General features: G+C 43.5%; 1 long non-coding RNA gene across 1 annotated transcript; it reads left to right on the forward strand.

Moving 5' to 3' along the window:
* The first annotated feature begins 3,278 nt into the window (after positions 1 to 3,278).
* Positions 3,279 to 10,155, forward strand: LOC109319280. Its single transcript, XR_002103458.1, has 3 exons — positions 3,279 to 3,374; positions 4,711 to 4,771; positions 9,059 to 10,155. It is a non-coding gene; the product is annotated as an uncharacterized LOC109319280 (long non-coding RNA).
* Positions 10,156 to 10,455: the final 300 nt, after the last annotated feature.

Below are 10,455 nucleotides of genomic sequence, written 5' to 3' on the forward strand. Positions count from 1 at the left end.
CCCCCCAGGCTTTGTGGTGGTTGAGTTCAGGCCCTGTGGCATTTCCTGTACCAGTTCTGTCACCCCGGTCTCAACATCCACTACCCTGCCCCCTCCAAAGGTTTGCTGTTTTGTTAACTGGGAGGAGGGACCAGGCTGAGACATGGGTAGTGTTCCACAGGTTTTCTTTATTAGACACAGGAAAAGTTTGGCAACCACAACATTTTAAACTGAAGGAGGTTTCTTCCTTATGCTGCATTCCCCTGCACCCTGGTGGATGTCCCTGGGGTTGGTGAGGGTGGGGGTGGGGGTGGTGCTGGGCTAAGAGAAGGGAAGAGGAACAATGCCCAGGCAGCCTGGGTTGCAGGCAGCACTGCCCATGACATGGGACCAGAGGAGCCTGGGGCAAGAGACCCATGGCCTAGTGCCGGGCATGGGCACTCAAAGCCCTCTGGCTCTACTCATCTGGGAAGGGCTTCAGGTCCACGCAGCTGAGGAGGCAGTCAGCCAGGGCTTCATGGATCCAGATAGCCTGCAGCTGCTTTGTGGAGCTGGGCCACCAACATCAGCAGGGGCTTGCCTTTTCCTCCATCACAATGCCACAATACCAGGCCTGGTCCATAGTTGAAGTGCTCCTTCCAGCAGTACAGCTGCCCCTCCTAGGGCTTCATGAGCCAGGACAGGAGAGGTAGGGAGGACTTTCCAGTTTTCGGCTACTCTATCCTTTGTCCTCTACTGATATGAAAAAATAGAGGACATAAAGGCATCTGGTTTCATATCAAGAGAGGAGAGAGGACAACCGGATGGTCCTCTATGATGGCCACCCAAAGTGGGTAGGCCAGGCCCTTGATGAGGACTGGTGGGGCGATGATGTCACCAGTGATGAAACCAGTGCCTGCTTTCCATCAGCCTGGGGACTGGGGAGTTGCACAAGACATGGGTATCCTTATCAGTTGCATGAAAGTCAGTGGCTAGTCATACCCTGGACATACCCTGGAGACCCATGTCTTCTATGTGTTTGTATGTGTGGATGCACCCCAGATGCCTAGGTTGCAGAGCCCTGGAAAGTATATAAAGAGCAGTGTGCCCAGCACAAGGGGAGATGTGCCAAAGGACAAAATGGAGCAAGAGCTAGGAAGAGCTGCACAGTGGGGCAGTTCCTGTTCCCCCGAAGAGCTCCAGAAGACTGACCACTGTCTAAGTGTGTTTGACACTGTCTAAGTGTGTTTGTTGATTATCAGAATTCACCTGTATTTACCTGTTCTAGATTTCTTATTTACCTGTGTGGGTTCCAGGCTCTTCAGAGCAATCCTTTAGAAGTCCATTATAGATGTATAGCAATTTATATATGTCTAAATAGAGTGTTGAATATGTGGCAAGCTCGCTGCTCTTGCCTGGCAAGCCCAGCTTGGAGACGAACATTTTGGATTGGTTGAACATTTCCACCAATCCAGTAACAGCTAAGAGGGGCTTGCCCTGCCCCTGTTCAGAGTGTGGGGGAAGGAATGCAAGGAGCCCCTGGATCTGATTGAAAATTGGGCTTTGCAGGTCCAGTAGACTTCAGGGGTGGGGCCTCCGGTGTAAATAAAAGCTCAGCATGCTTAACACACTGGGCAGATGCAGCGAGGGACTCAAGAAGAGCAGAGCCAAGAAAAGCTGGGGAGCTCTCCCCCAGTGGGCAATAGGCCCAAGGCTCCTGAAGTCCCCACTGGAGGAGCAGCCTTGGGAGTGGTGCGAGACTGCTCGGGCTCATCACAGTGCACAGTTCAGTGCATGGAGCCCAGGCTTTGGGAGCCGCAAGCGGCGGCTTGAGCCTGCAACCCCGGCAGCACCAGCAGGCCACACAGTGCATGGGGCAGCACATGGGGCAAGGGCCTTGGGGGCAGCAGTGAGGTGGCTCAGGCCCCATCTCCCAGCCCCATCCCTCTCACAGCACCCCCTGCTGCCTATCCATCCCATCCGACTGAGAATAGGGCATACCCTTGGGTGTACCCGGGTTACAAATATCTGTATATAGAGTTATTAATTGTATTCTTTCTTTTTGTAAGTTGTACTTAAATTTATAAATGTTTACATAGTTAAATGTTATAACTGTCCTGGCCTGGATCTATAGGGATAGAGGGGAACTGTAAGTGGTCTGCAGTTTCACCTACAGCACACCTGTCAGCTAACAATCCCCCTTCAATCAGAGGAGGGAGATATCTGAGTATACCCAGGCTACACTAACCTTGGGCACTTAGAGTAAAGCTCAAAAGTTAGAGCACTTATCCCTCTGGCTTCTTGAATGCCTGTACTTAGGAGGATTAATTAAACTGCATTAAACCCCTGTGTAGATACTCATATTTAGAATTAAGGTGACCTTAATTTGATTTAGTTTAAATCACTTCCAGCGTAAATTAAGCTAAATCAGATTAATGCCATTTTAGTTCTGATTAAAAATGTCCACACAGGATTTAATGAAATTTAACTAATCCACTAAAAAAATTAAACAAATGTATTTTTTTCTGACTGTGCTCACAGGCAAGACCTGAATGTGAATGACTATTCCACTTCTCATTGAGTTGGACACGAAACATCATAGTAACAGGGCAAACCTACTTTCTACAAAGTGCATACATGGAGGGGGGGAGCATTAATTGGTTTGAGCACAGGAATGCGAGCCAGAACCCAATATGCTCTGACATAATTCTGTCACTTTGCACTTCTAAAGTATATTCTGTAGACTGAACGTAGAATGGTAAACAAAACCACATCCTCTTATCAACACCATTTCTCGCTGAAGCAAATTTAAAATAGTATCTGTCATGATTTAATAAGGCAAGTTAACTTTTCTCTTTCTTGTTGCAGGATCTAATTTGTAAACTAATTTGAATATTTTTGTAAACTAATTTGAATAATCTGTACTTTTACTGAGATGGTGAAAGAACTTGCTGTTCACTAGCATAGTAAACACACTCCTTTGATGAATCACAGAACACAAATAATTCTTCAGATAGCATAGCAATGATCTAAAGCTCAGACTTAGAAGGTCTCTGCAGATTGGGCATCATATGCGTGTTTTAATATAACAACAATGATATTGTATCTGTATTGGACTGTATTTGACTGTTTTTCTGGGCCAAAAAATATCCAGAAGAAAGCACTGCAAAATTGTATAATAATGGGCCAGAAAACTGAAGCATTGCTATTGTAAGATGTGGCTTTTGGATCATGACTGTGGAACTGTGTCATAATTTTTTGTAAAGGAAGTTTTATATTAATTGTCAGTTTGATTGTTGAACTCTCGTTGTTTCGGAGCTCTGCTTTGGAGTAAAGAAAAACCTGTAGAAGTCAGTTGCTGTTGATGAAGGCAGAGAGCTGGTGAACTTTTTCGTGCATGCTTTTGTAACCCATTGGTGAGTATACATTACAAATCCCACAATATATCTGATTCATAGATGTGAGTTGTAACAGCTGGAGCTGGGTTGTTGGGGTTTTTTTTGACAAACTGTAAACTTAAGAAATGGAATTTTGTGGGGACCAAAGTTATTCAGAAATTTGGGTTGATTCAGCTAGAATTTTGGCTGAGAAAAATGTGAGGAAAAATTTGAAAAGGTCAAACACTTTTTTTGACATTTTAAAAATTTAAGACTTTGTTTCAGAAGTGCCAAAATGGTTTGTTTGAGCTCAATGTTAACAAAAAAGAAAAGATGGTGTAAGAAAGGGTCAAATAGCCCTAAAAGGAAAAAAACATATTTCATTTTAGGTTGAATAAAACTTTTAGGTAAAGTGAAAATTAAGGTTTTTGGAGGAATTTTTTTTTTGTTCTACCAAAAACTGTTTTTGTTTGATAAAACGAAAGATTTTTCCTGCCTTTTTAAATTGCCTACCAAATTTTAAACTCCATTATTCAACACACAGCCTCCAACTGCAAAAGTCTAGCTGTTTAGCTGAAACTGGAGCAGCTTATATTTTTTACTCTGAAAATCTGTACAAAGTCAATCCCTGATTGCTGAAAGACAGCTACCATGTAAGTGGGGACTTGTTTGGGATTCAAATTATGATAGATCCAAGAAGTTTGGGTTAAGCATCTTTTTAGTTGAAGATGTAACACCTTGGGCAGTGCATGTCCCACTCTCTACCTTGATCCCTAGAGGGTATGAGTTGCTGTAGATCATAGCCCCAGGGTCCTGACTTTTTAACTCAAGTAGTAGACTTCATCAGGGCTGTCCAACTTTGGCATGATCAGGGGTTGCCCACTGCACAGATGCCCCTCCAGGATCTTGCCTACATATGGCCTGTGCTAGCGGTATGCACTAGTGGCTAACGGCCTCACTCCATGCCATGCAGAGTGCACCACTGCTGCATGGCCTGTGCTGGCGGTGCATGGACTGCCAGTCCCTTCCCCTCCACACAGAAGCAGGTGAGGCAGCTGGCAGAGCCTGTAGGCTGCCCATCAACTGCTCATGGGTGGCCAGTAGGACAGCACTGGCCTGTGTGTTTAGCTTTGGAGTCCCTTGGTTCAGCCAATAGGCAATCATCACACATTTATGTAGACTCAGCTTTTGGGGGTCAAAGTCGCAGTCTCTCCCAGGTGCATTAGTATATGGAAGCCAATGACCTTCACATGAACAAAGTGAACGTGTGAGTGATAAATCACTTACAGGAAATTTGCCTTGTAAGGGATAGTTAGTAAACACTCCTCACTGTGATTTGACTGGATAAGAGGACCATCTCTCTATTTCTCCACAGATGCCTTTGCAATTTTTTTCCTGCTGCCCTTTGTCAATGGATGCCCTCAGTTGCAATTGGGGTGTGTATGGCCAATTGTTCTGGGCAGGTAGCCACTAGATATTGCTGATCTTGTTAATATATCTTGCTTATGTTATTAGAAAGAGCAAAAGCTTGCTAACTGTGCATGTAGCTAGTCTTACATACACATGTTCCTGTCACTTTAAATCCTTCTCTTCCCTTCTCCCTCCTGCCCTTCCTCCCCCCAGCCCCTGTCTTGCTTGTTATTTAAGTCAAGATCTGTTGGGTTTTGACTTAAATCTGGCTCTGCATTCTTTGAGGTGTATATAGAGAATGAGAATTTCTGTAGCAGCACAATAATCCTTGTTTAGTTGGGAGGGCTGAGTGTTAGCATAATACAAAAATACAGAATAATAATTGATAATATTACGACCATAGTAGCACTGATTTAATGTAGGGTGAAACTAACAGAAGCTCTGATCCTGTTCTCGATCAAATCAGTGTTAAAATTCCCTTTGACCATAGTTGGAGTAAATCTGAGTCCATTATGGGACTAGTAATCAAACCTCAAGATTCAAGGTGTGACTCAGTTGCCTGGTACCTCCCTCACTCTAGCATACTATGCACAATAAAATGGTTGAATTCTAGGGGATTTTTCACTTTCTTGTGAGTTATCATATACTGGCTAAAGCCTGGGATAGGAAGCAAAGGTATATGGAACAGCAGCAGCTTTCCTGTTTATGCTAGGCCAGCCATCAGGTCTTGTATGTTTGTATGCAGTCTCTGTAGTTGAATAGTTGAAATGTCTGCAGAAAGCAAGCAGCTTCCAGTTTTAAGATTCTGCTGTACAATATAAATTAGAGTTAATTCCAGACTTACCCAGCTGCTGGTCACCTATTCAGCACAGCCCTGCATTATTTATCTAATCATAGTTGTAAAGCAGTATACTACTGTAGCATGCTCTTTTGTGCCATGGTCTTCCCCAAAAGAGTAATACAGAACCACAGGATAATCTCCCATATCAGTTTCTAGTGCCTAGATTCCCTTGCTAGCCTTCACTGCAGTGTTTTGAACCACGTAATGAAAAAGGGTGTTCACTGACATTGACACTGATACAGAGACGCATTTTCTGTCATTTACACCCACACAGCCTTTTTAATTTCCCATGATCCACCTTCTTCCACCCTCCCAAATAATAAATGATGCACCATGGACAATTCTGGCAGGTAGTCAAGAAGGAGAGCCTGGGCTGTATGCTAGAGTTGAGAAATTCTTAACACTTCAGTCATTAGTCCCAGGATGCCATCCATTCGGTTTATGAATCCAAATATGCAATCTCTTTGATAATTTATTTGCCAGCTGACCTATCTTAGTATCAGAGGGTTTTTTCTCCCCTGAATAAATTGTAAAGTATAATACCTAGTTTCTTTTTGTAAATTCAAAGTAGAACTATATTTCTGTGTGTTGAAAGCAATGTGCCATATCTAATGTGATCTGGGAAATCCATATACAAGTCATTTCTCAGTTTCCTTTTGGTTGTGCTTTAGATTTTGTTATTATTATTTATTTACTGAGCACTACCAATGAGCTCAGTATTGTACAGCACAAAATAAAGGACACAAGGCTTGATTCTCGACCAGGGAAAATAAGTGTAATGCAGTGGAGAATCCAACCTGTGATCCCTCATCCTTGAGGCTTACAATCTAGGGACCCATACCAAAAAAGATGGTGAAAAGCTACTGCTTAAATTAACTTCAGTGGGAGTTCCAGGTGCTCTGAACCTTGTACCTCTATAGGTACAGTGCTGTTTTTTTTTCCTTCCTGATTTCTTTTTCCCTTTCATTTTTTGCTGTATGGCTGTTATATCTTATTAAATTAAAATTTAATTAAATTTAAATAAATTGCTTTAAGACATAGTAAATTGCTTTAAGACTGCCTCTACTCCTTTGAACTCAACAGCAGAATTGCTGTTGACTTTAATAGTGCGTGAGATCAGGACATGTATAATGAAAGCTATTATTGAAACAAAATAATACACATAGAGCCTGATCTCTACTCTGGCCTGTGTATGTTTGGTTGAAAAGCTAGAGTGAGACAAAGGCACTTTGAAAGACCCAATTCTGGCTGGAGGAGGATTATCTTGGTGCAGTCATTGCAGAAAGCTCCATTGCAAAGACTCTTCTCTCTGACAAGCCATGGGGTATGGATATGTTGCGGGTGGACAGGACACATTAGATCTAGGAGGCAAATTCTAGGCATTGCTTGCATCCCACAAGGCTGTGGAAGACTGGTGTAAGTCCAGCAGACTCCAGGACTACTTTAATTATAGTCTTTTGGGGAAGAGTATGGCATAAAAGAACATGCTATAATAATATGCTGCTTCACAACTTAGTTTGGAAAAATAACTCAGGGCTGTAGCAACCAGGAGGGTGCAAAAGAAGCTCAAAGCTACTCTCTCTCCTGGCTATGAGTTCTGTGTTGTGCCTTTTAGGACATATCTGTGCTGTAGTCCAAAATTGTGACTGCAATGTATATAGATTTACTTGAGACATGGGCAGAGCCAGGATTTTGAAAAGTGGGTTGCAGATGGTGAGGTGCATATAACACAATACATTTTTCTCCAGATAAAAAGAAATTAGAAGCTTTACTAATACGCAAGGGACCTATGGCTGTATTATTCAGTTTATGTTGAAGCAAAAACAAATATAACTTTATTGGAGCGTCCATTAATTTGCTACATCATATATTATATATTAAAACCACAACAAACTAGGCAAAAATAATCAGAAGATGTTGTTTCTTTAGTCCTGTAGTCATTCAAATGAAATGTACATATCTTTCAGATTCATAAACCAAAGCTAGCCTTGTTGAGCATCTTGGCAATGCATCCAATGCTTCTCTGAAAGTTATTTTCACATCTGAGTTAATGTTTTTAACCAGAGTTAAAAACAGACTGCAGGACTGTGAAATAGAAGCTACAATACCAGGAGCAGCTAGCAGACAGCAGAACTGCCAAAGAAAGAATAGCTTGATTAGTGGAACATAACGACCATTAAAAAAGGAGAGGAGGTCATTAATATCTGTGGAATGAAGAGTTTAGAAGGAATTAGGTAGATTTTAATGAACCACAAAGTCAATTGATTCCCTCACTGCTGCCTGAATAGGAATACTGCTGTCACTGCCAGGCAGTTGGTTTTAAACTTTGGGTGAACCAGGAATCAAAGAAGAGTGCAAATGTACCACTGCACCCTCCTCCACTCCCCGTCTAGATCCACTCCTGACCTAAGATTGCTCTTTATTAGCTACATTGGCAATCAGTAACAGTATAGCCAAGGCAGCTTAGAACTCAGCCCATGTTTGCCACATGAATCTGTGTCCTGGGCAGATTCTGTAACTTTCAGCTGAATCCTATGCTGCCAATGGCTATACTGTAGTTATTACATGATTACCCAATTCGAGGCTTGGCTATGCATACATTAGCTGTAATCACATTTTTGGATTGCTGGATAGACATAAAGGCAGATCAAAGTCTCAAACAATGTGCTAAATGACATACAGTGATCTACTGGAAGGGGCAAATGATGGATAGAGAGAAAGGCATCAGCCAAAGCAGCAAATGGTTGAGGGAGCTAATACAGAAAAAGAATGCAATGTGTGAATGGGGACAGGAAACCTAGGCAAGGTAGGATGAGTGAGGAGAAAAAGGGAGAGAACATAGTGGTCAGAGCAGAAGAGGAGTGATGGGGAAAACATGGCAAACTAGACTTTTCCTGGGAATGGGCAGGAGAGGAGAGTTCTTGAAAGAACTGGAAGGAGAGAGCAGGGACAGGGGAAAGGAAAAAGAAATTGAAGAAAGAGAAATTTATTTTAATGCATTTAAAAGAAAAGGTTGGTGTCAAAATGTAAATATAGTGCACTGCTGTTTAACTTTCTACAAGGGACTTGACAGGGCTGGAAAGCGGGCAAGAGGCCATGAGAGCCCATTGACACCTGGTCTATAATCTGATGCTCTTGAGATGTTTCCATGTAAGGGTGGCATATACATAATAAAAATAAATAAGTATGTGTTAATGTGTGGCTGACTGAAGCCAAGTAAATGGGTCTGGTTTTGGTAGATATTGGTGCTTTTAAAGAACATAAATCGTCACTAGCATCTTAATCTAGCATTTGAGAAAAACATTAAGTTGGTTTTCTTTATTTTGGCACAAAATCTTTTAAACTAAAATCTTCTGAAATGCAGGAAATTGCACCATTATTTTTAAAGGGTTTCCATGGGAAACGAATACTTGGACAGGCTGATTTACATATTTTTTTCTTTCTTTTTCTTTTCTTGTTTTTGTTGCCACAGTTATTTTGCTGTCTATAGGATGGAATGTATTGGCACCCTGTCTGGAGTGGCCACATCTGGAGTAATGGGACAACACTTTCCTGCCCAGTCATTGGTGGGCCTCTCTGCTGAAACTGTCAACTGGATTGATATGTGTGACCGCCTTACTTTGAATACCCGCTCATGTGCTGCCTTAGCATGGGTGCCTGGTGATGGGCATGGTGAGGGTTTGTGCAATCACTGAAAGGGACCTCAATCACCCCAGAGAAGACCCCTGAACTCATCTGCCACGACTTTGAGTTTATTTTCAGTGGAGGGGTCTCCTGTTGAAGGTCCCGCAGGGTCAGTCGCTCCTCCCGATGGAAATTTGTGGGACTCCACCTCCCCTACACCCCTTCCTTATTCCAACCTCCGGCGGGCCACCAGCTCTTAATACAGCTATCCCTCCAGTCTAGATGATCTTTGCTCTTCACGCCCTCTAGGACCAGTTGTTGTCCTCGTTTCCTTAGCAGGCTATGGGTCTGCTGTGTTCACCTCCCTCAGTTACCTCTCTTGTTGTCACTGGCTACTTGCCAAGTCTCATGAGCACCCCCTGTGTTAGGGTGTAAGTCAGATCCCCTCAAGGTGGACCTAACCACTGAATAACAGAAAAAGACAAAATATAAAAAGCAACAGAAAGAACTATACACAGGCAAGAGGCAACTAAAGAGAAAAAAGGACTTAAAGAAAAAAAGAGGGTGGATAGGAAAGGAGAGATCAGGCTAATCTGCTCCTGTTCTCTGCCCTAGAGCCTGAGCCAGAAGGCATCCCCCGGTGCTGCTCTTCTCTCTGCCTTCCTTGAGAGTGTCTTCCGTTCCTCCCCAGGTTAGCCTTTCTCCTCTACTCTGGATCTGTGGGAATCCAGAGTGGAGATCTCCCACCATCTCCAGGGCTCCTATTGCTTCTTCAGGAGCAAGGTCTTCCCCTGAATGCTGGTGCTGCCCATGACTGGCGTGGGGTTGTACTTTAACTGCTGCCACTTGGGATGCCTATCCCCAAGTGGGATCTGTCTTTTCGTGCTGGTGCTGCCTGCCACTGGTGCAGAGAGTCTCTGCAGCCTAAGCTGCCTCTCTCCAAGTGGGATCTTTCTTTTCATGCCAGCGCTGCCTTCTGCCAGCGTGGAGAGCCTCTTCAGCCTCTGCTGCCTCTCCCGCTCTTCCCTTCTCTCCACTGGCATTCCTTTTTATCCCAGCCAGCCGGTGATCGCTTCTGACGTCACCTGCCGGCTCCAGCTGTAGATAAGCGTTGCTAATGAACCGTGTGGGCTTTTCTCTTCATTCCTCTTGTGTCTGGAGTCCTGTGGCAGGTAAGTAGTCTCTGATTTCAGGGTTTTTTTCTCCCCGAATGTACAGCCCCCATCCTGGGATCCCCTGTGGGGA

This window comes from Crocodylus porosus, unplaced genomic scaffold, assembly GCF_001723895.1.
Source record: "Crocodylus porosus isolate Cpor-Errol unplaced genomic scaffold, CroPor_comp1, whole genome shotgun sequence".
In the NCBI taxonomy this organism is placed as follows: domain Eukaryota; kingdom Metazoa; phylum Chordata; order Crocodylia; family Crocodylidae; genus Crocodylus; species Crocodylus porosus.